Consider the following 26,595-nt stretch of genomic DNA (forward strand, 5'->3'; position numbering starts at 1 on the left):
TATGAACCAATATAAAAGTATTTGACCAAATTCAACACCAATTTATGACAAAAACTTTCACAAAAATAGGAACAGAAAGCAAATTTGTCAAGTTGATAACTACAGCTAATTTATACTTAATGATGAAAAGACAGAATGCTCTCTCCCTAATTCTTATCAAAATATCAGCAAGGTTCTTTGTAGATATAGAGAAGATTATTCTAAAGTTTAAATGGAAAGTCAAAGGAACTAGAAGATCTAAAATGATTTTGAATAGGAAGAATAATGTGGGCAGAATCAGTCTGCCCAATTTCAAGATTTATTATATAGCTACAGTAATCAAGACCCATAATAGGAAAAACTGAAAAATCAGACCTTATCAAAATTTAAAACTTCCTCTGCAAAGGAAGAAAAGAAGTATTCATGTAAAGAGGATGAAAAGACAAGCTACAGACTGGGGAAAATATTTTCAAACCACACATGCACAAAAGGACTAGGAACTAGAATATATAAAGAACTCTCAAAACTCAACAGTAAAAAAACAAACAATCCATTTAGAAAATGGCCAAAAGATATAAACAGATATTTCACCAAAGAGAACATATAGATGGAAATATAGATGGCATATAAGTATGTGAAAAGATGTTCAACATCATTAGCCACTAGGGGAATGTAAATTAAAACCACCATGAGCTATCATTACAGATCTATCAAAATGGCTAAAATCTTAAAACCAGCGACAACACCAAAAGTTGGCAAGGACGTGGAGAAATGGGATCACTTATACATTGCTAGTGGAGTGGAAAAATGGTACAGCTACTCTGCAAAACAAGTTGGCAGTCTCTTAAAAAACTAAGCATGCAACTACCACACAATCTAGTGATCGCTCTCCTGGGTATTTATGTCAGCAATATGAAAACTTAACATTTACACAAAAACCTGTACATGAATGTTTACAGCAGCTTATTCATAATCTCTCAAAACTGGGGAAAAAAAACCCAGTGGTCTCTCAATGGGTGAATGGATAGTTAAGCAAGCCATGGTACATCCATACCACCCAATAAATAAACCTGGATGAATCTCCAAAGAATTACGCTGAGTAGGAAAAAAATCCAAAAGGTTATACACTGTATGATTTCATTTGTATAACATTTTTGAAATTACACAATTTTAGAAATGATAGACAAGTGGTTTCCAGGGGTTAGGGATGGGAAGGGGTGCCAAGGGGAAGCAGGTGTGGCTATAAAAGGGAAACCTGAGGGATTCTTGTGGTGAGTAAAGATCTGAAGAGGCGTTTCACAAAACAGAAAATTCGATTAGCCTATAAACACATGTAAAAGTGCACAACCTCATTAGTCATTAGGGATATAAAAAGAAGATCACAATTTTGATACCATTCCACAGCCATCAGATTGACAAAAATTAAGAAGTCTAACAATATTATGTTTTGGAAAGGATGTGGAACAGGTGGAACTATCATACATCTCTGGTGGGAGTGTAAACTTTATGACCACTTTGGAGAACAATCTGGCAATATCTGATAAAGTTAAATATAAGTATACCCTATAGCTTAGCAATTCCCCTCCAAGGTATATACACTAAAGAAGAGCTTGCCCTTGCACACCAGGAAATATATGTATATACAAGAATGTTATTAGCAATATTATTTGTAATAACCCCAACTACAACTACATGCAACAAAAATAGATGACCTCATAAACATAACCAAGTGAAAGAAGAGGCCAGACATACAACAAAATATTCATGCTACACTACTCCATTTACAGAAAGTTCAAAAACTACAGCGTTTAGAGATGTATAACAAGATGATAAAACTATAAAGATGTATAAGGAAATAATTACCATAAAGTTAGGATAGTTGTTGCTTTAGTGGGAAGGACTTGTGAAAGGGAATGGGATCTGGGTTGATGGCAATGAGCTGGGTGGTTATTACAAGGTTTAGTAAATCATGATTTCTTAGGCTGTATGTTGTCTTCATTTTCTCTGTGTATAACTGTTTATAACAAAATAACGCATCTCTTCATATTTCACTGCCTTGTCTTCAAGAAGAAATGAGGAGGGAAGAATGTAGGTGTGAGGTTTTGTGTGAGAAAAGGCAGCACAGGAAAATCTGAGGTCAAAATTTAAAACTTGTGAAGAGAGAGAGGGAATAAAAGTGGAGTCTTGAGGGAATGGCAAACCTGCTGGCATGATTAGGTGTGCCTATGGATGGGTTTTTTTTTTTTTTTAAGTGCTTTAGGAATAATAAGGTTTGCTCCAAGTACTAAATTTCTTACTCCCTTCCTTTACAACTAGGACCTGAGCTGAGGGACTATGGTTTTTCAGGTTTTGTTGTTGTTTGTTTGTTTGTTTTTCAAATTGATACTTCATTCACCTTTGCTTTGAATCCTCCAGACTATCCGGGGTATGAAGAGGAAAACATTTGATGTGGAGGAGAACCCTCCCTCCTTGAGCATTAACCTGGATGACTCCATCCCTCCCTCCTCCCCAGTCGTCAGTCCAACCAAGACTGGAGAGCAGGGTCAGGAGAAAGATAAACAGGCCAAAACAGGTAAAAGTTCCAAAAATTTGGAAGTTCTAGAAAGTGACAGAAAGATGAGTTTCCACCTCATCCTGTCAAGTTTTTCGAGCAGATCTTCTGAACTACTGATGTCAGACTATTTTTTGGGGTACAGCACATAAGCAACTTTAAAAACTTTAAAAAAACTTTACAAGAGGATGATTTAACAAGAAACCTAGAGCACCGTTAACGTTGTCTTCTTGTGTTGTGGGGTGGGGAAGAGCATTGCTTCTTCTTTCCTGCTTTTTCCTGCCAGATCTTGCCATCACAACTCTGATCTTACACTGACTCCCTGCCCCGCCACGAGGACCGGGTACCCCTCGACGGCGGGAACATCAGGTGTCACTGGACTTACAGGGACCACTGCGGGCCGGAAACAGATGAGCCTTTCAGGCGGCTCTCAAGGCAACGTCCAGTGGATAGCGACACACCCTGGTCCTTAAGACTCTCATTCTCCTGGGAGCTTCCGTGCTGGACCCAGTCTGTATGTAGCACGCCAAGTCCCCCGCGCGAGCGTTCCTAGAGCGCTCGACTCCAAGTTTACATTTTTTAGGCAAAAAGGCAGTGGAGCTAAGGGAAGCCTCTTTGGAAGGCAACAGCCTGCGCTGTTTTATCCCTTCCTTTCGCCCTGGAGCAGGCAGCCTCTCTCGCAGGGCATTCTCCCAGGACTGGGGCCAGCGCCAATCAGGACGCTCGGCACCTGCCCCCAGCCCCGGCACCTGGAGGGGCGACGAGGTTCTCGGCTCGGTGCAAAGCCAGTCCTCTGAGCGCCGGGGAGGGCGGAGGAGCCTCACGCGGGCCTCCCCAACCAGGGGCGCCCGGAAGGACGCGCGCAGACCCCGTGGGAACCGAACGCGGGAGTCGCCGCCGGAGCTGAGCCGCTCAGCTGAGGTAATGTGTAAGGCGCTGCTCCGCGCCGAGGTTCCCAGAAGGAGGGGGAGGGGAGAGGAGGGGAGGGGAAGGGAGCGGCGGGGGCGGGGGCGGGGGCGGGGCGGGGGAGGGGCGGGCCGAGGACCTCGCGGGGCGCCTGCCTTCGCGCGGGGATGTGTCGGGCCAGCGTGTACTTTCGAGGGCGCCTCTGCAGCCGGGTAAGCGCTCCCCGGGGCCGCCGCCCTCTGCCCACCCCTATCTTGGCCATGGCCGTGCCTGGCTGGCTCTGGGTCCGCGCTCGCCTCTCCTGCTCGGCCCCCGAGCCGTTCGCTCCGAGGGTGTGAGGGTGGACGTCTTGGGCCTCAAGGCCAGGCCGCGGGTCGCGCCGTCCCCGCCCCGGGGCGGGCCTTGCCGGGTCCCTGCCCCCGGCCGCACCGCTGCTGCTGCTGCTGCCGCCGCCGCCTCAGCGCCGCGTTGCCGACCTGCTCCCCGGCGCCTTCCGCCCGGCGGGACCCCACACGGACGCGGCTGCTGCGCCTCGGCGCCCGCGAGCTCCCGGGGACCATGCGGCTGCCCGGGCCCGCGACACGGCGGGCTGCAAGGGCTGGCCGGGCGCGAGTGAGTGAGCGGGGCGCCGGGCCGGGGCTGCTGACCCGGGGTGGGTGGGAGCGGTCGGACCGTGCGGCGGGGTGGGTCCGAGCGCGCGGGCGCCCCCGGGCCAGCCTTGCAATCTGGGCTGGGTGTGCTGGTGGTTTTCCTGAAGTTTTACAAAATAAGGCGGGCGGAGGTGCGTTCGCGGCGCCGGGTCGGCCTCTCAGGTCCAGGACCGCCGGGGGCTGACCGTCTGCCTCAGGGACAGAGAAACCGGACTCTCACCTGGGCCGCTGTCCGCTTCCTCCTGAGGCCCCGGGGCGGGCGTCCCGCACCCCATCCCCCAGGGCCGTGCGCTGACGGGCGGGCGCGGCGGGCTTGTCTTGAGGCGCCGGCCACATCGAAGCTCCGCTCAGCGGCCCGGAGGAGGGTTTGGCCGGGGTAGAGAGATCGGGAGGTGAGCGGAAAGCAGTGTTGGGGTGAAACCCGCATTCTGCTGCTCGAGTCCCCTTCACTCGGAGTCTGGCTGGGATGGGCGGGTGGAGTGCCCAGCGCGGCGCCCGGGAGACCGCCTGCAGGGGGGCTTCCTCGCTGCTCTGCGCCTCGGAAGGCAGCGAAGGAGGGCAGGGGTAGAGAGCTGTCTTCTCTGTCAGTGGCCCTGGGCTATTTACACCACCCGTGTTCTTGTGTCTCACGTGGGCATTGCTTTCCTCTGGTGGAATTGTGGGGCCCTGGAAGTTCGCTCTAACTAGTTTGATGGGGCGGGAATGTAGCCAACCCGCAGACTGGGGCCCCGCAGTCAGTTAAGGCACTTTCTCTCGTCCTTTCCAGTCTGCCCAGCTGCGGACCCTCCCCTAGCCCCAGGTCACGCTTGCGGCCTGGCTGGAGGACCCCGGTTGCGGGGAGGGTGGTTCTCACCGGCAGGCCTAGGGGTCCGATTCTGAGGAGGTAGCCGTGTAACTGTCAGGGGTCGACGTCTACGCAGTCTGGTATCTGTGCCCGGCCCGGCTCGCCCGTGTCTGAGGCAGACCCACGTTTTACACCTTGTGAGGGACTAACGATGGGGGACTTCAGATCCTGTATGTTCACTTTGCCTGCGGTTGGCTGAGATCTGGAGTCTTGCGGGGGAAAAGGCCACTTTCTTTCTGTAATAATGAAGTACTTGAAATTATGTTCAGATCTTGCCCGTTTCCTTCAAACTGGCAGAGGTGGACCAAGGGGAAGAAAGAGCAAAGGAACATTCTCTGAAAGCAATTATAATTTCTCAGACCTCTCCCAGGAGGTTCCAGCTCCCGTGCCTGAGAGGATCCAAACCCGCATATAGAATATAGAGATGGGGGTCGTGTTGGCACGCAGGGAGGAACTGAAATATGGCTTCCTGAGGTTCAGCCAGGGCATTCGATCAGCAGCAGCGCCCTCCCTCACTATCATAATTTCTGCCATCCTGGGGGATGAAATGAGACAGGACCATGTGTAAATGGGAAAAGCCTCAAGTTCTTTGGGAGGAGGGAGTGTTACATGCCTAGATAGAAGCCCTAGCACCACTGGCATTCCTGCCAAAACTAGAAATCTGCATTTAGTGACCTCATCAAAAATAGTGCTTGGGAAAGGAAAGATGGGCTCTGGTGCCGATGAGAGCAAGTCCTTCATGTTTTGCCCAAGGATCTCTGTTTTGCCTCTGACTTGCCCATCTGAAATTGGAAATGAGCTCTGCTTAGACCAGAGTGCCCTTAGTCTGAATACAAACATCATCTGGCAGCAGCGGAGGCTGGCACAGAAACAGCCCACCCCTCACCCAGAGGCCTTGGGTGGGATTTTAGTGAGCTCTCCTGCTAACTTTGGAAGGAGGGTGTGGTGACTTCAAGGAGGAGTTGGGAATCCTCTGGGTGGCCACTTAACAAAAGAGCCATTTGGCCCTGGCTGGGCTGTTCCAGGTCCTGTCAATTGTGAAAAGTGCCCTGAGGTTTAGAATCTGGCCTGATGATTATTAACACTAATGAAAGCTGCTACTATTTGTTAAGTACCTTCTATGTACCAGAGATAAAGCTTTGCAAAATCAGTATTATGATCCCCATATCTCATGTGAGGAGACTGAGTTTGGGAAAGGTTAAGTAATTTGCTAAGATTATAAAGCTAGTCAGTAGCAAAGCTGTGCCTGGAACCCAGGTCTGTCTCCTTCCACAGGGCAACTCTTCTCCCACTAAGAATAGACGCACATGTGGTAGCTGAAAATCTAGAACATTGTGAATAAAGACTGTTATTTGTAGGTCTGAGGGATGTTTGTGACCCCATTAGATTTCAGAGAAAGTGCTGGCCTAGTAAAACTGGATGCTGTTTTTTCCCAATAGGACTCAGGCATTTAATTCATACACAATGGATTAATTTCTTTAATATGTAAAGTGTAAGATGCAGTGACGTATTTATTTACCTTTCAGTTAGCAAACATCAAAAAGATTGATAAACTGTTGATGAGGTTCTGGAAAAATAGGCAGTTTCATATATTGCTGGTTGGAGAGTAAACTGGTACAACTCCTTTGGAGAGCATTTTAGAAAACTATATCAAAATTAGAAATGCCCATGCCATCTGACTCAGTGATTTCATTTTTAGGAATCTGATTTGCCATTGTTCTTGCATGTGGCCACAAAGACATGTGTATATTATAGCATTGTTTGAACTATGAAAGAACAACCTACATGCTCATCAAAGGGGGACTTGTGGTACTTCCAGATAGTTGAATACTGTTCTGTTCATCCATAAAAAAAGATTTAGGAAGCTTACTATATAACTGATATATGACAGTTTTCAAGATATAGGGCTGAGTGGAAAACATGCATAGGGTGTTTATAATATGCTATTCTTCGTGCTATAAAAGAGGAGGAAGAAGGAGCAGTCCAAGATATTTGCTTGCATTTGCATAACCATATACACAAAACCTAATAATACCTGTTGCTTCCAGGGAGAGTGGACCTGTAAACTCTTTTGTACATTTCTTAACATCTTTATTGGAGTATAATTGCTTTACAATGGTGCGTTAGTTTCTGCTGTATAACAGAGTGAATCAGCTATACATAAACATATATCCCCACAGCTCCTCCCTCTTGCGTCTCCCTCCCACCCTCCTCCCTATCCCACCCCTCTAGGTGGACACAAAGCACCGAGCTGATCTCCCTGTGCTATGCGGCTGCTTCCCACTAGCTATCTATTTTACATTTGGTAGTGTATATATGTCCATGCCACTCTCTCACTTCGTCTCAGCTTACCCTTCCCCCTCCCTGTGTTATCAAGTCCATTCTTTACGTCTGCATCTTTATTCCTGTCCTGCCCCTAGGTTCTTCAGAACCTTTTTTTTTTTTTTTAGATTCCATATATACGTGTTAGCATACAGTATTTGTTTTTCTCTTTCTGACTTACTTCACTCTGTATGACAGAGTAATATTCCATTATGTGCCACATCTTCTTTATCCATTCATCTGTCGGTGGACACTTAGGTTGCTTTCATGTCCTGGCTTTTGTAAATAGAGCTGCAATGAACACTGTGGTACATGACTGTTTAAGAGAGGACTGTAAGTTCCCTCTATGCCTACTTTCTGGAGAGGTTTTATCATAAATGGGTGTTGAATTTTGTCGAAAGCTTTTTCTGCATCTATTGAGATGATCATATGGTTTTTCTCCTTCAATTTGTTAATATGGTTTATCACTTGGATTGATTTGTGTATATTGAAGAATCCTTGCCTTCCTGGGATAAAACCCACTTGATCATGGTGTGTGATCCTTTTAATGTGCTGTTGGATTCTGTTTGCTAGTATTTTGTTGAGGATTTTTGCATCTATGTTCATCAGTGATATTGGTCTGTAGTTTTCTTTCTTTGTGACATCTTTGTCTGGTTTTGGTATCAGGGTGATGGTGGCCTTGTAGAATGAGTTTGGGAGTGTTCCTCCCTCTGCTATATTTTGGAAGAGTTTGAGAAGGATAGGTGTTAGCTCTGCTCTAAATGTTTGATAGAATTCGTCTGTGAAGCCATCTGGTCCTGGGCTTTTGTTTGTTGAAAGACTTTTAATCACAGTTTCAATTTCAGTGCTTGTGATTGGTCTGTTTATATTTTCTGTTTCTTCCTGGTTCAGTCTCGGGAGGTTGTGCTTTTCTAAGAAATTGTCCATTTCTTCCAGGTTGTCCATTTTATTGGCATATAGTTGCTTGTAGTAATCTCTCATGATCCTTTGTATTTCTGCAGTGTCAGTTGCTACTTCTTTTTCATTTCTAATTCTATTGATTTGAGTCTTCTCCCTTTTTTTCTTGATGAGTCTGGCTAATGGTGTATCAATTTTGTTTATCTTCTCAAAGAACCAGCTTTTAGTTTTATTGATCTTAGCTATGGTTTCCTTCATTTCTTTTTCATTTATTTCTGATCTGACCTTTATGATTTCTTTCCTTCTGCTAACTTTGGGGTTTTTTTGTTCTTTTTTCTCTAATTGCTTTGGGTGTAAGTTTAGGTTGTTTGAAATGTTTCTTGTTTCTTGAGGTAGGATTGTATTGTTATAAACTTCCCTCTTAGAACTGCTTTTGCTGCATCCCATAGGCTTTGGGTCATCGTGTTTTCATTGTCATTTGTTTCTAGGTATTTTTTGATTTCCTCTTTGATTTCTTCAGTGATCTCTTGGTTATTTAGTAGTGTATTGTTTAGCCTCCATGTGTTTGTATTTTTTACAGATTTTTTCCTGTAACTGATATCTAGTCTCATAGCGTTGTGGTCGGAAAAGATGCTTGATACGATTTCAGTTTTCTTAAATTTACCAAGGCTTGATTTGTGACCCAAGATATGATCTATCCTGAAGAATGTTCCATGAGCACTTGAGAAGAAAGTGTATTCTGTTGGTTTTGGATGGCGTGTCCTATAAATATCAATTAAGTCCATCTTGTTTAATGTATCATTTAAAGCTTGTGTTTCCTTATTTATTTTCATTTTGGTTGATCTGTCCATTGGTGAAAGTGGGGTGTTAAAGTCCCCTACTATGATTACGTTACTGTCGATTTACCCTTTTATGGTTGTTAGCATTTGCCTTATGTTTTGAGGTGCTCCTATGTTGGGTGCATATATATTTACAATTGTTATATCTTCTTCTTGGATTGATCCCTTGATCATTATGTAGTGTCCTTCTTTGTCTCTTGTAATAGTCTTTATTTTAAAGTCTATTTTATCTGATATGAGAATTGCTACTCCAGCTTTCTTTTGATTTCCAATTGCATGGAATATCTTTTTCCATCTCCTCACTTTCAGTCTGTACGTGTCCCTAAGTCTGAAGTGGGTCTCTTGTAGACAGCATATATACGGGTCTTGTTTTTGTATCCATTCAGCCAGTCTATGTCTTTTGGTTGGGGCATTTAATCCATTTACATTTAAGGTAGTTATTGATACGTGTTTTCCTGTTACCATTTTCTTAATTGTTTTGGGTTTGTTGTTGTAGGTCTTTTCCTTCTCTTTTGTTTCCTGCCTAGAGAAGTTCCTTTAGGATTTGTTGTAAAGCTGGTTTGGTGGTGCTGAATTCTCTTAGCTTTTGCTTGTCTGTAAAGGTTTTAATTTCTCTGTCGAATCTGAATGAGATCCTTGCTGGGTAGAGTAATCTTAGTTGCAGGTTTTTCCCCTTCATCACTTTAAATATGTCCTGCCACTCCCTTCTGGCTTGCAGAGTTTCTGCTGAAAGATCAGCTGTTAACCTTATGGGGATTCCCTTGTATGTTATTTTTTGCTTTACTGTTGTTGCTTTTAATATTTTTTCTTTGTATTTAATTTTTGATAGTTTGATGAATATGTGTCTTGGTGTGTTTCTCCTTGGATTTTTCCTGTATGGGACTCTCTGCGCTTCCTGGACTTGATTGACTATTTCCTTTCCCATATTAAGGAAGTTTTCAACTATAATCTTTTCAAATATTTTCTCAGTCCCTTTCTTTTTCTCTTCTTCTTCTGGGACCCCTATAATTCAAATGTTGGTGCGTTTAATGTTGTCCCAGAGGTCTCTGAGACTGTCCTCAATTCTTTTCAATCTTTTTTCTTTATTCTGCTCTGCAGTAGTTATTTCCACTATTTTATCTTCCAGGTCATTTACCCGTTCTTCTGCCTCAGTTATTCTGCTATTGATTCCTTCTAGAGAAGTTTTAATTTCATTTATTGTGTTGTTCATCATTGTTTGTTTGCTCTTTAGTTCTTCTAGTTCCTTGTTAAAGGTTTCTTGTATTTTCTCCATTCTATTTCCAAGATTTTCGATCATGTTTACTATCATTACTCTGAATTCTTTTTCAGGTAGACTGCCTATATCCTCTTCATTTGTTTGGTCTGGTCGGTTTTTACCTTGCTCCTTCATCTGCTGTGTATTTCTCTGTCTTCTCATTTTTCGTAACTTACTGTGTTTGGGGTCTCCTTTCTGCAGGCTGCAGGTTCGTAGTTCCCGTTGGTTTTGGTGTCTGCCCCCAGTGGGTAAGGTTGGTTCAGTGGGTTGTGTAGGCTTCCTGGTGGAGGGGACTGGTGCCTGTGTTCTGGTGGATGAGGCTGGATCATGTCTTTCTGTTGGGCAGGACCACGTCTGGTGGTGTGTTTTGGGGTGTCTGTGACCTTATTATGATTTTAGGCTGCCTCTCTGCTAATGGGTGGGGTTGTGTTCCTATTCTGCTAGTTGTTTGGCATAGGGTGTTCAGCACTGTAGCTTGCTGGTCATTGAGTGGAGTTGGATCCTAGTGTTGAGATGGAGATCTCAGAGAGAGCTTTCACCATTTGATATTACGTGGGGCCGGGAGGTTTCTGGTGGTCTAATGTCCTGAACTCGGCTTTCCCACCTCAGAGGCTCAGGCCTGACACCTGGCTGGACCACCAAGACTCTGTCAGTCACCCAGCTCAGAAGAAAAGGGAGAAAAAAGAAAGAAAGAAAGAAAAATAAAATAAAGTTATTGAAATAAAAAATTTAAAAAAATTATTAAAAATAAAAAAGTAATAAAAAAAATAAAGAAAGAAAGAGCAACCAAACCAAAGAACAAATCTACCAATGATAACAAGCGCTAAAAACTATATTAAAAAAAATAATGGACAGGCAGAACCATAGGACAAATTGTAAAAGCAAAGCTATACAGACAAAATCACACAAAGAAGCATACACATACACACTCACAAAAGAAGAAAAAGGGAAAACTATATATATATATATTAAAGAAAAAGGACGAGAGCAACCAAGTCAATAAACAAATCTACCAATGATAATAAGCTCTAAATACTAAACTAAGATAAACATAAAACCAGAAGCAAATTAGATGCAGAAAGCAAACCCCAAGTCTACAGTTGATCCCAAAGCCCACCTCCTCAATTTTGGGATGATTTGTTGTCTATTCAGGTATTCCAGAGATGCAGGGTACATCAGTTTGATTGTGGAGATTTAATCCACTGCTCCTGAGGCTGCATGGAGAGGTTTCCCTTTCTCTTCTTTGTTCGCACAGCTCCTGGGGTTCAGCTTTGGATTTGGCCCCCGCCTCTGCGTGTAGGTCACCTGAGGGCATCTGTTCCCTGCCCAGACAGGATGGGCTTAAAGTAGCAGCTGATCAGGGGGCTCTGGCTCACTCAGGCCGGGGGTAGGGAGGGGTACGGAATGCGGGGTGAGCCTGCAGCGGCAGAGGCTGGCATGAGGTTGCAACAGCCTGAGGCGAGCCGTGTGTTCTCCCGGGAACTTGTCCCTGCATCACGGGACCCTGGCAGTGGCGGGCTGCACAGGCTCCCAGGAGGGGAGGTGTGGGTATTGACCTGTGCTTGCACACAGGCTTCTTGGTGGCTGCAGCAGCAGCCTTAGCGTCTCATGCCCATCTCTGGGTTCCGCACTGATAGCTGCGGCTCGCGCCCATCTCTGGAGCTCATTTAGGCAGTGCTCTGAATCCCCTCTCCTCATGCACCCTGAAACAATGGTCTCTTGCCTCTTAGGCAGGTCCAGACTTTTTCCCAGACTCCCTCCCGGCTAGCTGTGGCTCACTAGCCCCCTTCAGGCTGTGTTCACGCAGCCAACCCCAGTCCTCTCTCTGGGATCTGACCTCCGAAGCCCGAGCCTCAGCTCCCAGCCCCCGCCGGCCCCGGCGGGTGAGCAGACAAGCCTCTCGGGCTGGTGAGTGCTGGTTGGCACCGAGCCTCTGTGCGGGAATCTCTCCGCTTTGCCCTCTGCACCCCTGTTGCTGTGCTCTCCTCCATGGCTCTGAACCTTCCCCCCCCCCGCCCATCCCCCCACTGTCTCTGCCAGTGAAGGGGCTTCCTAGCGTGTGGAAGCTTTTCCTCCTTCACAGCTCCTTCCCAGAGGTGCAGGTCCCATCCCTATTCTTTAGTCTCTGTTTTTCCTTTTTTCTTTTGCCCTACCCAGGTACGTGGGGAGTTTCTTGCCTTTTGGGAAGTCTGAGGTCTTCTGCCAGCGTTCAGTAGATGTTTTGTAGGAGCTGTTCCACATGTACATGTATTTTTGATGTATTTGTGGGGAGGAAGGTAATCTCGCATGTCTTACTCCTCCGCCATCTTGAAGCTATCCCCCATTAACTATTTTTAAAAAACCCTCTTTCCTTGCCCTGTGTCTGACATATTCCCTCAAGCTCTTCTCCAGCTGAACAGTGTGGGGCAATACTCCCCCTCAGGTTGCTTGAGAGGTTCCCTTTGGGATAAAAGCCAAAGGGCTGTGAGACCACACAGGGCTCATAGGCTCTGAACCATCTAAAATTCCTTTAAATTTAACTGTGCAAGTTTTCTTGGAAAGCTGGGGAGAGAGGTGTCTTTAGCCTCTCTGAGCTGGGTAGGCAAGATAGGATCCTCCAATCTTGAAAACAACATGAAGAAATAGACACTATCCTTCTTTTTACCACCCTACTGTTTCCCTGTACAGAATAAAGTGTCAGTGCCTGGACAGCACTAGGTAAGGGGGCAGGAGGAACATTGTGGTTGGGCATCAGAGAGGGCAGAAGAAGGTCTATTTCTGGTGTTGCATTTGGGCCTCAGAAAGGAGAGGAAGGGCAATACGCTTGAAAGAAAAGGTTTGAAAATTGCTCTGGGGTCTCTTGGGCTGTATTGCCCCAGAGGAGGAAGGAAGGTAGGTTATTGATGCAGTCGTCACCTGCATCAACCAGTATGTCCCTAGATGCCCCTTTGGCTGCTTCCCATCTGCACAGATGCCCAGTTCAGTTTTTCACCCCCCATGCAGCTTGGAAGCCAGCAGATGCACGAAGCGTATGGGGACAGGTATTAGGCACTGCCTTCCCTCCTTCAGGTAGGGCAGCTGTTGAATAGCAGAAGCAGTGGAAGAAAAACTTGCTTTTAATCACACGAGAAGGGGTCCTCCAGCACTGTTAGGTAGGAAGCCTTCATTGGGAGCTTTCTCTGTTCCCGTTACTCTGCTAAGCACTCTGCCTACATTATCTCATTTAACCACTTGATCAGGTACATGTGAGAACCCAGGCTGTTTGCCATCAAGCAACGACACCTTTATGCTCTCCTTTCAATGACTTTTCCGATCTCTGCACAGTAACCTGCAGCACAGGCACAGCGGCATCACAGAGGTGCTCGCATGCTCAGTTTGGGTTATAACAGCATGTGGCTGAGCTGGAACCTTTGCAGGCTGGATAGGTTTGTATAAGGCATGGTTCAGGGACAAAGCAGTCAGCGCTTTTGGTTTGGATTTCCATCTTTCTTGCTTCTGTCTCTGTGTGTGCATTAGGGCTGGGTTGAGTGGACTGCAAGTGTGATGTTCCCCAGGGACAGAGGGAGGAGGGGTTGTCCAGACACCAGTGGTGTGGAGGGCTGTGAGGATGTGCTCGGGAGGCCCGATGTCTGCCCCCAAGGAGGAAGATGAGCAGGGTGGCCCCTGAACGCCAGGTCTGTGCTGGGAGTCTGTCTGCTGTTTGAAACAAAACAGCCTGAGAACTGAGAGCCTTGCTCACTGCAAACCTTTCTTCTCCTATGCAGCTCACTGGCTAGGACTCACCTCTGACTCCCATTCCACTTAAAAAAAAAATAGCTTGAATTTTTCTCCAAATAAATTCTGGAGCACACAGGCAGGTGCTCCTTCTGTATGCTCTGTTGCCAGTAGAGGTGAGAGCAAGAAGCTAGACTGGGCTCTCAGCTAAGGCTGCCAGAACCTAGCCAGAAGCGGGAAAGCCAGATACCACAACTATTTTTTAAAAAGTCACCTTATGACACACACACAAATGATATTTACATACATACTAGTAGTAGATGATCAGCCTAACACACTTCAATTCAGAAAATGCCTATTGTTCAAGGCACTGGGAAGACAGAAAGATGAGCAAGGCCTGGTCCCTGGGTTTGAGTTGCCTGCAAGGCGGTGTGGGAGAGGAACAGTCATAACATCAGCAGGACTCTGCAGACTAAAGAAGTAAATGCCAAGTAGAGGTACAGGCAACGTGCGGTCACATGCAGAGGGGCTAAAGTGAATCAGGCTGGCCCCAGTAATTCTGGTAGATCATGAAGGTATTTTTGGAGGAGGTGATTTTTGAACTGAGCCTTGAAGGTTAAGTATGATTTTGATAGACAAGCTCAGGAGAAAGGGCAGATGTGGCTAAGAGAACAGCTTGGGCAAAGGCACAGGGTTACGATAGAATATGGAGTGTTTAAAGATATACTTGTATCAGTAAAATGTCATGATTTACCCAGCTTCTGCTACAGACATAATACATAGCATTTTTAGATACAGAATAAAACTTTCTCTCCCCATTAAGTAGGCAGTCACTATGATTTTTTTTGTGTGTGTGTGGTAAAATCAACAGGGCTTAATGATGGTTTAGATATTAGAAGTGAAGCTCACAAGGACTAGACCTGTAAAGTTATAATAGGTTTATATTGGATTCATTTTACTTTTAAAAATAACAGTGGATGGTATTTTCACATGTAAAATCTACGTTTCTGTTGTATCAAACCACTGTGTCACTGAGTTTTCCAGTTGGGAGGCAGCAGAGAATAGGAGGAGGAGTACTGAGGCTGAGGATTTAAGTTCTGTCTTCCTATTTTGTTCGGTCTTTTATTCACTCATGCATTTATTCCTGCATTCAACCAACATGATCCATGTGCCTGGGCCACGTGCTGGGCTCACTAGGGAGAGGGAGAGAAGGAAAAGCCACAGTCCCTGTACCCTCCAGGAACTTGCAGTACATGAAAGAGATCACAGGAGAAGGTGATAAATGCTATAGTAAAAATAGGGGCAAAGGGCAATGGGAAAACGTAATATTTTCTCAATAAATGCTGGTTGCTAGGGACTTACCTGGTGGCGTAGTGGTTAAGAATCCGCCTGCCAATTCAGGGGACACGGGTTCGAGCCCTGGTCTGGGAAGATCCCACATGCCTTGGAGCAACTAAGCCCGTGCACCACAACTACTGAGCCTGTGCTCTAGAGCCCACAAGCCACAACTACTGAGCCCATGTGCCACAACTACTGAAGCCCGCACACCTAGAGCCCCTGCTTGCTGCAACTAGAGAAAGCCCGCGTGCAGCAATGAAGACCCAACTCAGCCAAAAAAATTTTTAAATAAATAAATAATATTAAAAATAATTTTTAAAAAATGCCGGTTGCTATGAATAACCAATATGATAAATTGTACGAGACACCACCAAGAGAACAAATCAGAAAACTAAAAACTTTTCTTTGGATTTGGCCAGTAAGTCTCAAACACTTGTTCGTGTCATGAAACCCATGGGAATCATGGTGTTCTTTGGAGAACACCATGATATATTTATATATTAAAATGGATGAATTATAATTTTGAACTAAATCAGAGAGCATCCTATGCCAGATTCTACCACAGACATAGAAGAGTAGGTGTCACGTATCAAGAAAACTTTCTGAAACAAAATCTTTAAATTGAGAATGATCTGTCAGCTCATATTTTCCCCTAAGAATTGGGGAAAGACTGCCAGGTGTCTATTTTAGTGCAGGAAACCCTCAGTGCAGCTAGTAGAACATCAGGACTCCACAGGAGTACAGTTTTGGCAGTTTGAAGGTTGTTGACTTTAACAAGGGCAATTTCAGAGAAGTAATGAGGCCAGAAGCTAGTTAGAGTCAGGTTGAAAAGTGAGGATCGCATTTTCAAGATGTCAGCAAGTACTTATTGAGTATCACAGGGGATACAATGTTGAGGGGGACCAAAACCAAAACAGTCAAAGCCGCAGCCTTCATGGAGCTTGAAGTCGCTTGCGGGAAACAAATTTGTCGCAAGGGAAATGTAAAGTGACACTGTGAAAAAAGCTCTGAAGTAGAGAACATGGTACATTATAAGAGGGTTTAATGGGAGGTCTGGGGCCATCCAGGGAGCACCTGGGAAGTCATCCTGAGGGAGCGATGACTGAGCTGAAACCTGAAGAGTGAGCAGGAACGAAGGAGGTGAGGGGACTTTGGGAGCCGGGAGAGGATATTCCAGGAACGGGGAAGGTCCCTGGCTACAGGGAACATGGCATTTTGAGATGCCAAAGGCCTCTCAGTGGACTGAGGTGCAGAGAGTGAGAGGGAGAAACACACGAGATGAGCAGGAGAGGTAGAAAGGAGTTAGAACATGCAGAGTCTTATCAGCCACAGTAAGGATCTGATGTTGATTCTACAGCAGTGGGTAGTCACTGAAGTACTTAAGCAGGAGAGTGACATAGTCAGATTTTCCATTTCAAAGAGATCACATTGGTTGTATAGTGTGGACAGTCTATTTGAGGTGGTCAAGAGTGTATCCAGGGAGACCTATTAGGAGACTCACTTGATACTTCAAGTGAGTCCAGGTGAAAGATGACAGTTGTTTAGGCTTGGATGTGTATAGTGGAGATGGAAAGAAGTAGGCAGATTTGAGAGGTTTAGAGGATAAAATGGACGGGAAGTGATGGCTTGGATGTGAGAGTTGAGAAGGAAGTTTTGAGGATAAGTCCTAGGCTTCCAGCTTTGTGTGGTAGATGGTGGTACCATTCCCTGAGGCAGGAAATAATGAGGGAGAACAAGACTTTAGAGCAAACATCATGAGTTCAACCTCAGCCATGTTGTATTTGAGGAGCCTCTGAGCCATCTGAATGGGGAGATCAGGAGGGCAGGTGGATATATAGGCAGGAGTTTTGAGAAGTCTGGGCAGGAAATATGCCTCTGTAAGTCATCAACATCTAGGGGTAATTGAAGCCATGACATGGATGAAGCTGCCTATGGAGCAAGGATGGGCTTAGAAGAGAAGGCCTGGCACTAACTTCAAGTAGAGGAGGATGAGCCTGAAAAGTAACCAGAGAAGGATGATCCAGGGAGATAAGAGAAAAACCAGGAGGCGAAAACTTCATGAAAGCCAAGAGCAGAGGGTTTCCTGAAGAAGAGAAGAGAGAGCACAGGTGCTGCTGAGAGGTCAGTGAAAACAAGGACCAATAAAAGTCCATTGGCTTTCGCCACATGGAGATCACAAGTGATTTAAGCAAAAGCTTCAGTGATGTGATAGGCAAAAGTCAGATTGTAGTCGGTGGAGGAGAAAGTGGAAAGTGAGGAAATGGACACTGCATGTATAAATCTTTCCAGAGGTTTGGCTGTGATAGAGAGATAGGGTGGTTTAATTGTTTTAATGGGAGACAGCTGAGCACATTTAAATGCCAATGGAAAGGATCCAGTTGAATGGAGAAGTTATAGGTTAAAGGAAGGATAATTCACAATGTGAGGTTTCTAAGAAGATAGGAGGACAGCGTCAAACGTGCAGGTGGAGGGACTGGCCTTAGGGTGGAGAGGGACCACTCGTGGGGCTAACTGGAGAGGAGGAGGGCAGGGTTAGGGCGGATGTCAGTATGCTTGTAAGTGATGCTTGTAAGCGGTGGTGGCAAGATGAGGGTGTTGCCATCGATGAAGAAAAGGAAGGGTGAATAGAGGGGAGACAGGAGGAAGGGCATTATCTTAGAATGGGCATGGTGAGGACAGTGAAGAGAGAAGGGTGAAGAAGCTAGAGAAAGATGATATTGAAACACTTATTAGGTGTGTGACATTGAGCCCGTTTTCTTACCTGTAAGATGAGAATAATACCCATGATGCCTACTCTAAAGAGTTATGCCTGACACATAGAAAGTGATCAACAAATGCAGGCTCCGCTTTTAACTTTTATCCTCACCGTCAGTGGCTAGCTGTTGAACACATAATTGGTTTTAGTATGAAATAGTCATCAATACTCCCAGGAAGTTAGTAGCTAAGAAGTAGATGGACACCTCTCCATCTGCCACTTGTCTCATGTCCCATCTCTGAGGCACCAACCTCTTTTTTCTCCAAGCACTTGGAAGCTTTTCTACTACTTAAGCTGAGGGATTTGTACGTGGTGCTTAGCCAGGGCAGATTCTATTAGGGATTTAATCATACAGGCAGGGCACTGGGCCAGGGTGAAAAGAGAAGAGGTTCAATTAATTCAAGAGCCCAATCTCTTCTGACCTCATTCATATACGGAGGAACTCATTTCTTCATTCCTTTCATAATGTTAGTTGAAGACAACTTAGCATCAGGCCTGCATCCGGGGCTGAGATACAGAGATGAATAGGAATGGTTCCTACTCTCGTGGTATTAATCTGATCAGATAAATGTTGTAATGACTGTATCACATGCTAGGAGCATGGAAGAAGGAGACCCTGGCTGTGCCCAGACAAGGCAGGGAAGGCTTTCCAGAGCAGGTAGTGTTTGAGCTGGAACGTGAAGGTGAAAGTCTTTGCAGACAAGAAGGGAACATCTTTGCAGACAAGGAGGGAAGTCTCCTGGATCCTGCAGTCAGAGGGAGGCCCAGGAGGCTCAAGAAATGGCAGGAGGAACTGGAAACTGCATATAATCAGTGATGTCAGAGTAGGAAATGTTAGATTATGGAGAAGAAATGAGAGACTTGACAGAGCGTGGCATGCTGCCTCCCTGGCTAAGGACCTTGACTTGACCCTGTAGGAGATATGGAGCCACTGTAGATTTTTGAGTAGAGGCAGAGTGATGGGTCAGAAGACAGTGGTGGTAGTCTAAGTGAGGGTTGACCAGAGCACAGTTTCAGTGATATGGGTCGAAGCATGGCGATGGTAGTAGATGAGTAAAATGAAATTAAAAGCCATTGGTGTTAAGGAAGTCGTGGAAGTTTGAGGCTAGGGTGTTAGAGAGGTCATCTTTGTACATGTTGAAACTTTCTGGGATGATGGCAGAAGCTTAGGTGATGGGGAGACAATTGCTAAATCCTCAGTGAGTGAGGGAGCATCGGTTGTGGGGCAAGGGGTAGAGTGAAGAATACTCAAATAGCATGGACCTCAAAGGACTAAGGATTTTTGCTAGATAATGGAAATAAAACACTCTAGACTCTACTTCTGGAAAGCAGAATAGACTCATGAAAGACTGTTGCTTATGTCCAAGGTGAGGCAGCCACCATAAAACAGCACATATTTCCGAGATCTCAGGCCACTGAGGACTGCTTGAGGACACCATACAACATGACAGATGGGTACCCACAGATCTCAGAAATCAGCTGAGTCGTCCTGATAACTCCACAAGCCATGATGTTGTCCTTGGTGGAGTCCTTTTCCCAGTCAGTCAAAGAACCATTTCCAGCTTCTTTGCTGAGGTCTTGTCCTCTTACTATGGCAAAGGAGTTGGGCAAACAGCAGCCATCATCTCAGGCACTGGCTGTTCAACACCCGTTGTCTCTTGGCAGATGGGTCTCATTGCCGACTCACTTCTCTGTTGGTCATCCACTCTGTACCCAGTGCTGTTCTGGGCACACTGGAGGATTCAGAAAACTACCAGACATGGTCCATGGCCTCAAGGATCGCATTGTCTAATTAGAAAAGCTAGACTGGTACACCTGGAATAGTAAGAGGCAATAGTAAGAGGCCTTGTCCAGTTTAAGGGGTAGGTGGTTGGGTACAGACAGTCAGGAAAGGAGGTATGTGTATTCCTACTATCTAGTCAAGAGTTCAGGGGGATGGAAGAGAGAGCGTAAGGAATCTGAAAAGACCTTCAGATTTTTGGATGGGGGAAGGAGGCGTGGGAAGTGGTGGTGCCATTTGGAGAGACAGGAAGTACAATAGAAGAGATACTTGGAGGGGAGGTGAAGACCTCTGATTTGGAAATGGAGAGTTTGTAGGCTTATTTAGGTGGATGTGGGACTCATTCTTCTATGCTGATGCAATGGAAAGTTCTGAGCATGCATGAGGAATAAATGTCTTAACAAAAGGAAAAAAGAGTTAATGAGGCGCCAAATGAAGACAATGGCAATAAAAGGATGGAGAAAGCACATATTCTAGAAACAGTCAGGAGAAAAATGGGTAAGATTTGGTAATTGATCAGATGTTAGGGGACAGACTGGGATGACTCCAAGTTACTGGGCACGGGGACTGGGTGGATGGTGGTACCACTAATTAAGAGGAGGGAAAGCACTTTGCAGAGAAGAGCAGGTAAAATAATAAGGCCTGTTTTGGAACATTCGAATCGGAGATTACTGTGGGATAACTAAGTATACAGTGTCTAGGAGCCACTTGGTGGTGCAAGTCTGAAACTCAAGGAGTATTCAGCCCAGATATATAGCTTTGGGAATCATCCATAAACAGGTGAGTGCCTGAGGCAGGCATGGTGGAGCAAGGAGGGAACCTTGGCAAAAACTCATGTTTATGAGGGGAATGGTCTAGAGAGGGGTCCCCAACCCCCGGGCCTCGGACTGGTAGCGGTCCGTGGCCTGTTAGGAACCGGGCCGCGCAGCGGGCGAGCGGGTGAAGCTTCATCTGTGGCTCCCCATCGCTCCCCATCGCCCGCATTACCGCCTGCACCATCCCTCCTGCCCCCCCCACCCCCATGGAAAAATTGTCTTCCCGAAACTGGTCCCAGGTGCTAGAAAGGTTGGGGACCGCTGGTCTAGAGGAGACAGTCAAAGAAGGAATAGTCTGGATGGTGTGAGTTGAACCAGGAGAGGTAGGATCATGATGGTTGAAGAGGAGAAAAGTTAAGGACTAACGAGTGAGTAGTAGGAGTACTCACAAATAGCAGTGAGTAGTCAACAGTAGATTGTTTGGGAGGGGCAAGTGGGGCCATTGATGACCTACGTCAGAGCAATTTCAGAGTAGTGGTGGGAGTTGGGAACCAGTGAGTTCAGAATGAAGTTGTGAGAAAGTAGAGAAACAAATATTTGAGAAGTTTTGCCGCAAACAGGCAGAGACAGGCAGCAATAGCTGGATGAATATTATGAGGATGTGGAGACAGCAAGGGCAGATTTTTATTCCTAGTAGCTTTGTTGGGAAGAAGCAAGATTGTTGGGACAGTAACAAGCGGGGATGGTATCCTACAGGATACTGTAGTGTCCTGTAGTATCCTACAGGGGGATAGGAGAAGAAGCAATGGGTTGTTTTTAAGAGTGGAAGAAACTTGATCAGGCCCATGGGCTGAGGGGATAAAGCCAAGAGGACAAAAGGGGAAGGTCCAGGCAGAGAGAGTATTCAGTGGAGCCTGGACTGGGAGGAGAAGGAGGAGGTGGGATCTAGATCACGGGTAGGAGGCTGGACTGACCAACAGGAGGAGTCTTTCAGCCTTTGGATAGTCAGGAAAGAGGATGAGGGTTGGGGTCGGCCTGGATAAGATTTTGTGTTAGGCTGGGGATGGGGAAGAGAAGAGCAAGTGGTTCACCCTTGATGGAGTCAGTACCCTCCATGATGGAGACAAGGCTGTGTGCTGAGAGTGAAGAGCATGGGGGTCTGGTGGGAGCATGAGAAGGAGGGTGAAGGTTTAGAACAATCCCTAAGGGGAATGGAAGTACTATGGAGTAAAGGCTTCCGGTTATTAAGCCCAGACAACTGAACAATGATGATCACGTTGACAGAATTGGATTTGTTCAAGGGAAAATTGGGAGGAGAATGCTAAGGGTCTTTTGAGCATGTTAAATTCAGGGTGGTGGCAGGAAATCCACAAGAACAAGTCCTACGGGTGATGAGACTATCTCAGGGTACGTGACTACTAAAAGCCAGCATCCTCTCCAGCCTCCAGGCTCTGCCAGCAGAGCTGTTTAGCCCAGCCGCTGCACAGAATCTCCCCTCAGACAGAGGAAGTGGTGCAACCAGTGAGATGTTCAGTAACATGCTATGAGAGTGTCTCTGAGCACCAAGTGATATGGGCTCATAGATGTTGGTATTGCTATTGGATTCTTGATGCCTTGTTAACTGAAAGGTCATATGGGGAAAGATAGGTTGGGCGGGAATTCTTCTGGTAGCTTTTTTTTTTTCTTCTTCTGTCTCTATTAACAAAGCCTGAATCAGAGAACATGCTGCTCTCTCTGCCTTGGGAGAAAATGCTTATCTGGATGCCGGAGCTTTCCTCAATCCAGATCATCTTCCCAAATGATTCCCTACTGGCAGGCAAATGGTAACTGTATCTTCTGGATCTTTTAGAATCTAAAAGAAGGTATTTTACTACATACAATATTTGAGGACAAAAGGCTGCTGTTTCTCCGAAACAGGCTTTTAATGGTTTAGGAGAAAAACAACAGAAAAAAAAAGCGCTAATGTTTCCCCTAACCCTATCGCCCCTTCTCTCCACCCCATCTTCCTGTCTGCTCATGCTTCCACCAGTCTGCATGCCTCCTCTTACTAGGTGAGCTTGAGTAAGTGTGAAGGGTACAGGAATGTATGACTATGTAGATACTATAAATAGTTGCTCTAGTCCCTTTCCTTTCTTCAGCTCACTAGCTACTTCATTGGTGTTCCTGGCCTTTTGTCCACCCATCCATCTGACTTTTAGCAGGTATGTATTGGTAGGGCCATGCAGGTTATTACAATTTTTATATACTTTCCTATTGGATGGTAAATGGTCACTTTCTGGAGTTCTTTGAGTCTCCTACCCCTGGGGCTGCTCTAGCCCCTCGCTTAAGACTCCCAGATTTCCCCATTGTCCAGCAACCAGAAGGGTAATGCCTGGCACAGTGGGGGCCTCCTCTTCATAGCCTCAGTGCTGTGGTGGACATCAGTGCTGATTGGTCATGATGGGCCCTACCAGTTATTTTTCCATACTGAGGCTTACTGTGTATCAGATACCGGGCCAGGTGCTGGAGATACAACGGTAAACAAGGCAGGCAAAGCCCCTGCCTTTGTGAAACCCATAGTCTAGACCAATGTTTCTCAGCCTCATCACTTGATGAACTCAGGCCTGATAATCCTTTGTTGTGGGGCTGTCCTGTGCATTGTAGGGTGTTTAGCAGCACCCCTGGCCTCTACCTACTAGATGCTCGTAGCAACCTCTCCCCGCCCCCCGCCCCCCATCGTGACAACCAAAAATATGTCCAGATGTTGCCAAATGTCCCCTTGAGGGCAAAATACCGCCCCTTCCCCATTGAAAGGATAAAAAGTATTATCAAACAATTGATCACAAGGATAAAAATACAATGACCAAGTATAAAGATGCTCTGAAAAAAAATGAGCAGGTACCATGATAGAGAGTGAAAGGAGACTTACTTTAGGTTTGATTATGAAGCAAGGCCTCATTGATGAAGTAACACTTAAGCAGAGGCCCAGGGGAAGAGAAGGAGCCAGTCACATGAGGAATGAGGGGCTGAACAAAGGGCTTTTGCTGTTTGAAGACAAAAAAAAGGCCCTCGTTTACTGGGGCCTAGGGACCAAAGGGAAAAATGGTGCAAGATGAGTGTGGACAGGTAGACAGGGGCTAGATTATGCAGGGCCTTGTAAACCATGGTATTCTAAGAGTAATCCAAATACTTGTACCGTGTTTTAAGTAGGCAAGCAGTATGCACAGGTTGATGTTTGAAGAAGATCATCTGTCTGCTGAGTGGCAGCCAGTTGGGAAATGATTACAGCGGTCCAGGCAAGAGATTGAGGGTAGCCTGGGTCAGGGCAGTGGAGATGGAGAGATGTGGATGGATTTGGGATTTGCCTTGCTTGTTCCTGATGCCTCACACATTTTGGTCATATCCGAGGGTTGGCAGTACTGGTTTGGGGACTACCTTTACTTTATTCAGTAGCATTTATTGAGTGCCCACTGCATGCCCAATGAGTAAGACACTGATCCAGGCAGCTCAAAGTCTAGTAGGGAAACAAATACAATATGATGCCAGAGTGTGGAGGTGCCATGACTCTATAAGCATGAAGTGTTGTGGAAGTCTGTGGAGGGGAAGCTAACCCAGCCTGGGGGGAGGAGAAGAGTCAGGGGAGGACTGGAGGAGGTGGCACTTAAATTGATCTATAGAAAATAAGTTAACCAAGTGAAGTGGAGGAGAACAGGCATGCCAGGCCTAGCACAACCCAGCGGAGACCCAGAGGATGCAAAGAGCATGGCAGGGCAGAAGCATAAAAACCAGGGCAGGGGCAGATGAGAGAGGAGGCTGCAGGGGTCGGCAAGGGCCAGACCACGATGGCAAATGCAGCCTTTGGGTCTCAAGGGGCAACTGACAGCGAGGGGAAAACAGGAGCAGATGAGAGGTGTGGGGTCTCCAGCTCCCAGTCTTGTCTCCTCCAGTGCATCCCCCTCTTGCTACCAGAGGGTTCCCTCTGAGGTCTAGAACTACTTACGACCTCTCAGGGTTCCCCTCATCTTGTCTGTCCCACAAAGTTCCCCACAGTGGCTCCCAGTTGTCCTCATCGCACTCAGCTCCTGCCACACCAAGTGACACTTACCTTTGCAAACCCGCCACTCTCTTCCATGCCATGTGCCCTCTCTCATGCGGCTCCCTAACTCCCCCCCAAAAAAAAAACAGAAAGAGAAAGCACAAGATTGTCCTCACAGTTAAAGTAACTAGTATCGACAGAAATGTTTACTAATCAGGGATTTCTTTAGAAAACTAGCAGCCACTTAAAATGAAACATACTTTACACGAAAAGATTTACATGATCTGTAGCTAAATTATAAAGTGGCATGTACATAGTATAATCCAGTAATAAGCACGTGTGTATATGTGGGTGTGTGTACGAGAGTATAATAAAACGTTAACAGGGCTTATCTCCAAGTGAACAGTTACAGGTGATTTTAATTTTTATCTTTTGACTTACGTATTTTAAAAATTTTCTAATACACAATTATTACTTTTATGGTAAGAAACAAACAACGAACAAAGCTGCTCTAGAGATCTGGCTGGCAAAGTTCCCAAGAGTGACTGACCTCTGGCTGGCTACCCTGACTGCTCACTGTAGACACAGCAGTATTTTTCTCCAGGAGGACTGCAAGCAAGACTAATTCATTAAGTTCTTTCAGTCCTGAAGATGACAGGAGCCAGGAAAGCATAAAGTCTTGTTACTATGACAGCCGGTAGCCTTGATGTCTTTGTGTTTATTTATTAACAGGACTTTATGTATCCATCCTCCCACCAGTTCCAGGAGCTTCACAGCTGACTTTGATACAGATCACATTCTCAAAATGGTACAGCCCATCCGTCAGAAGAAAGACAAGGCCGGCTCACCGGAGAATTAAAACACCAAGAACACGGTCCTAGGAAGCAAAATGAACTTGAAAGATATTGACTAGGGCTGGTGAGGCGTTAGGAGAATAGCGTGTTGAGGAGCAAACTGGATTCTTGGGTCACTTTCTTGAAGCTAACAATTATTGAATGCCTTTATCGTGCAGGCATCGAGTGTAGTTCTGTATACACTTTTCTCCCTTTAAACTTTGCAACAGTTCTGTGAGGAATTACTCCCATTTTAGAGCTGTTGAAACTGAGACTCAGAGAGGATGAAGAATTAGTTAATAAGAGCTTAGGTTTTAACACAGCTATTTCTTCAACGAAACATACCTCCCCACACACACCCCTCCCTACTTAACGGATGTGGCCTAAAGGAAGGGAATTTTAAGGCTTGGAAGATGCCCTATTGATTTTGGCCTAGAAGTTACTCAGCATGGAGTAGATGCCAAATGCTCTTGTTGAATGACTGGTTGGATGGATGGATGGATGAACAAAGAAAGAATGATTTTTAAAAGGTCTTATAGGGCTTCCCTCGTGGCACAGTGGTTAAGAATCTGCCTGCCAATGCAAGGGACACGGGTTCAAGCCCTGGTCCGGGAAGATCCCACCTGCCGCGGAGCTTAGTAAGCCCACGCACCACAGCTACTGAGCCTGTGATCTAGAGCCCGCGAACCACAACTACTGAGCCCGCGCACCACAACTACTGAAGCCCACGCACCTAGAGCCCATGCTCTGCGACAAGAGAAGCCACCGCAGTGAGAAGCCTGTGCACCTCAACGAAGACCCAACGCAGCCCAAAAAGAAAAAAAAAGGGTCTTACAATCATACAAAGGCAGAGAGAAATAATCACATTAGAAACCTATCTCATAGACAGTTCTACAAACGGATGTGGCCAGGATTGTCTTTTCCCTACTAAAGACTTACAAGTGTATGCCTGTAATGGGAGTAAACATCAGGAGAGTCATTTTTCGAGTGCTGGAGAGAATTGGCATCATGCGGGGTATGTGGGTCAATCAGTCCTATCACAGTCTGGGGAGGAGAGGTGTTAGCTTGGTCGAGTTCCCATGCACAAAGCTTAGATGTCTCCTGTTCTCCTTTGCAAACTGGTTACCAAGGTCCTACCATGTCCTACCAGTTTGCCTGCATTGCTCTATTCTCGTGGTCCTGG

The 26,595-nt window shown here is 46.0% G+C and overlaps 1 protein-coding gene across 4 annotated transcripts in view; it reads left to right on the top strand.

Moving 5' to 3' along the window:
• Positions 1-3,355: 3,355 nt before the first annotated feature.
• FAM163A (family with sequence similarity 163 member A) overlaps positions 3,356-26,595 on the top strand; it is a 91,193-nt gene continuing 67,953 nt past the window's right edge. The window contains exon 1 of one of the 4 annotated variants that reach the window (XM_036836571.1): positions 3,356-3,451. The gene's annotated coding sequence lies outside the window, so the exon portion shown is untranslated. Of the gene's footprint in view, positions 3,452-3,579; positions 3,649-3,911; positions 4,049-26,595 lie in introns of those variants that run through there. The other 3 variants (XM_036836565.1, XM_036836581.1, XM_036836574.1) reach the window with 3 other exon arrangements.

Source organism: Balaenoptera musculus, chromosome 1, assembly GCF_009873245.2.
Source record: "Balaenoptera musculus isolate JJ_BM4_2016_0621 chromosome 1, mBalMus1.pri.v3, whole genome shotgun sequence".
Classification (NCBI taxonomy): domain Eukaryota; kingdom Metazoa; phylum Chordata; class Mammalia; order Artiodactyla; family Balaenopteridae; genus Balaenoptera; species Balaenoptera musculus.